The sequence below is a fragment of the Fukomys damarensis genome, unplaced genomic scaffold (genome assembly GCF_012274545.1).
Source record: "Fukomys damarensis isolate Sample0158 unplaced genomic scaffold, DMR_v1.0_HiC HiC_scaffold_38, whole genome shotgun sequence".
In the NCBI taxonomy this organism is placed as follows: domain Eukaryota; kingdom Metazoa; phylum Chordata; class Mammalia; order Rodentia; family Bathyergidae; genus Fukomys; species Fukomys damarensis.
Window position 1 is genome coordinate 24,698,271 of NW_022900950.1, and position 3,180 is coordinate 24,701,450.

Sequence of the window (3,180 nt, forward strand, 5' to 3'; positions counted from 1 at the left end):
TTTTTTTTTTTTTTTTTTTTTTTTTTTTTTTTTTTTCCTCATTTTAGTTCTTTCCAATCTGAGTGAAAACTCTGCTCAACCCTCTCTGAGTCTGACCATGATGCCAGTCTGCACCTTCTGGTGTACTAAAGCCAAGCAGTTCTTCTCATGCTTTTGCCCCCACCTCCTCCTCAACGCAACTCAAGCAACTCAATCGGAGGGGAAGGTAGCTCAACCTCCTCCAGAGGGGAAGCACTGCAATTTGCCTGTAATGATGTCACGTTTTCTGAGAGAGACAATCTGACATGTGAAAGACAGCAGATTTGGTGAGCAGTTGTTCTAAAACCAAAACTAAACAGTTCTCACCAGCAGCTGATTGCCATGGAGAAGAAGCTCGAGCGGCTCCCAGACTCACTTGTTTGGGTCACAAAACAGAATGTACAAGGCTCCAACTTGTCAATTAAAGTCTCAAGGGAGATAACTTTTCTTCTTTGTTGAGCTGCCTCGATGTTATTTTTACATCCTAAATTCCACATCTAAAGTTCTTGTTTGTGAAAAATGGCAATTACATTTATCTATCTTCTGCAGCATTTATTTCCACACCACAGGTCTGCTTGGGCTGAAAGTGATTACCCCATGTTTTAGTCCCAGCTGACTAACTTTACTACCTTCTTGAAGCTGAACCACATACCTCTTTTTTTTCCTGGATTTTGTGCTTGCCTTTGACCTTGATGAGAGGTGCAGTGCATCACCAATTCTTTTTCTTTTTTCCTTTTTATTTTGAGTAGTCTCACTGAGCAGATGATTGGTTGTGGTTCAAGCCCTCACAATGAGCACCAATTTCCAGAAACCTCTGTAGTCAGGTTGTAGTACCCACCTGCCCAGTGTGCAAGATGGGCCCGAGCAAAAGATATACTAAGAGACAGAACTACGAGAGAAAGTGGGTGCCAGGATGACCAACAAAGTTCTGGACAGTCCTAAGCACTGACTTTTTATGGCCGACGAACTGCGGTAAAGGCAACTGTGTTGTTTCTATGGAAATTAATGTAAACAAGGCTCAGAATGGACAAGACAAAGCATTCTCGAATTAGGAATAGAATAGACAAAATATATGACTGTAATTGGAACACTGTCTTTTTAGGCTAAAGGTTTTAGTTGTGGGAACGGAATTCGGGCACAAGTTACTCTGATCTTAGCATGTAGGCTTCAGCCGGACTCACTTCTCTAAACAAGCCAATTGTGGGGTTAACTCTTCACAGCCTGCTTTGGGCATAAGCAATATTATAGTTCTCGGCACTGATTAAGTGATGAGTGATGTCTGAAGGTTTTGCCATATTCCTCGCATTCAAAGTGTTTCTCACTGGTATGGATTCTCATGTGTTCAGTAAGGTGAATGGGTTGTTTGAACATTTTTTCACATATATTATATTCATAGATTTTTGTTCTTATGCAACTTATTGATTAATCAAGTCTAATTTGTATTTGTTCCTTTTCCTAGGATTGTCACATTTGTAGAGCTTCTGTTGTAAAATAACATTTAACCACCCACCAGCAGCAGCCTGACACACAGTGTGGCCCCCAGTCTCCCATGGCCACCTCTTCCAGGCATGGCGCAGGGCCTCGACTCACTACGGCAGCAGCACGGCACAGCATGCTTCACTTCATCTTGGTGCCAAAGCTGATGGTAAGACCATTCTTAAAGGTCTGCAGTCCATTTTCCAGGAGCAGGGCATGGCAGACTTGGTGCACACCTGGCAGGATCATGGCTACCTACATAAACAAAAATGGCAGCTTCTCCCATTTGAGAATTTATCTATGTGGATTGGTATTGCTGGACCTTCAGAGTTACAACAGTGGTGTCCGGGGCAAAGAAGAAACTGACAACCTTTTGAACAAAGTAGAAGAGAGAATGAAAGAATTAAGTTAGGCCAGTATTAGGCAGGTGAAGTGTTTACCAGCCATAGTTCAAGGAGGGCCATCAACAGATACTGGCCCACTGCTGATGGGCACCTGGTTGAGTATGATATAGACGATGAGGTAATATATGATGAAGATTCGCCTTACCAGAACATTAAAGTTCTATACTCGAAGCAGTTTAGAAATATTCTCATCCTTAGTGGGATGTTAATTCGGCAGAGAGTGGTTTGGCATATACCCAGGCCATCATGGGCAGTAGCAAAGATTACACTGGCAAAGACATACTGATTCTGGGAGGTGGAGATGGAGGCATTTTATGTGAAACAGTCAAACTGAAACCAAAAATGGTCACTGTGGTAGAGATTGACCAAATGGTGGTTGACACATGTAAGAAATACATGTGCAAAACATATAGTGACATCTTAGACATTCTTAAAGGAGACTGCTAACAGGTTCTAATAGAAGACTATATTCCAGTACTGAAGAGGTATGCCAAAGAAAGGAGAGAGTTTGATTATATGATTAATGATTTGACAACTGTCCAATCTCCACATCTCCAGAAGAAGATTCCACAAGGGAATTTCTCAGACTGATTCTTGACCTCTCAATGAAAGTATTGAAACAGGATAGGAAGTATTTTACACAGGAGAACTGTGTCAATTTGACGGAAGCCCTGTTGCTCTGTGACGAACCACTTGGATACCTGTATTGTCCTGTGGAATTCTTGAATCGTCTTGGATCATCTTTGTCCCTTCATACTTAGAATTGTGGGTATTTTACATTGGAAGAAAGCTAAACCCTGAAGATGAATATCCCAATGATGTGTGCTTCAGAAAGCCTTTCTGACCTCCATATGCTGTACATGCCATCAAAATGAGTCAGAGAATTGTGACTTCCTTGTTTTCTCTTTTAATATATATATATGTATGTATTCCATTTGCTACCGGGGATCGAACTTGGGCTCTTGTGTTTGCAAGGCAGGAGGCAGAACCACTGAGCTAAATCCCCAGCCCCTGGAAAACATATATTTTGACTAGCTAGGGTGTTATTTTATTTAATTAATTAATTTATTTTTTGGTACCGGGGATCAAACTTGGGTCCAGTGCTTGTGAGGCAATATATATGTATGTATTCCATTTGCTACCGGGGATCGAACTTGGGCTCTTGTGTTTGCAAGGCAGGAGGCAGAACCACTGAGCTAAATCCCCAGCCCCTGGAAAACATATATTTTGACTAGCTAGGGTGTTATTTTATTTAATTAATTAATTTATTTTTTGGTACCGG

The 3,180-nt window shown here is 41.4% G+C and overlaps 1 pseudogene; it reads left to right on the plus strand.

The window, feature by feature from the left end:
• The first annotated feature begins 1,322 nt into the window (after positions 1–1,322).
• Positions 1,323–2,699, plus strand: LOC104868865 (annotated as a pseudogene).
• Positions 2,700–3,180: the final 481 nt, after the last annotated feature.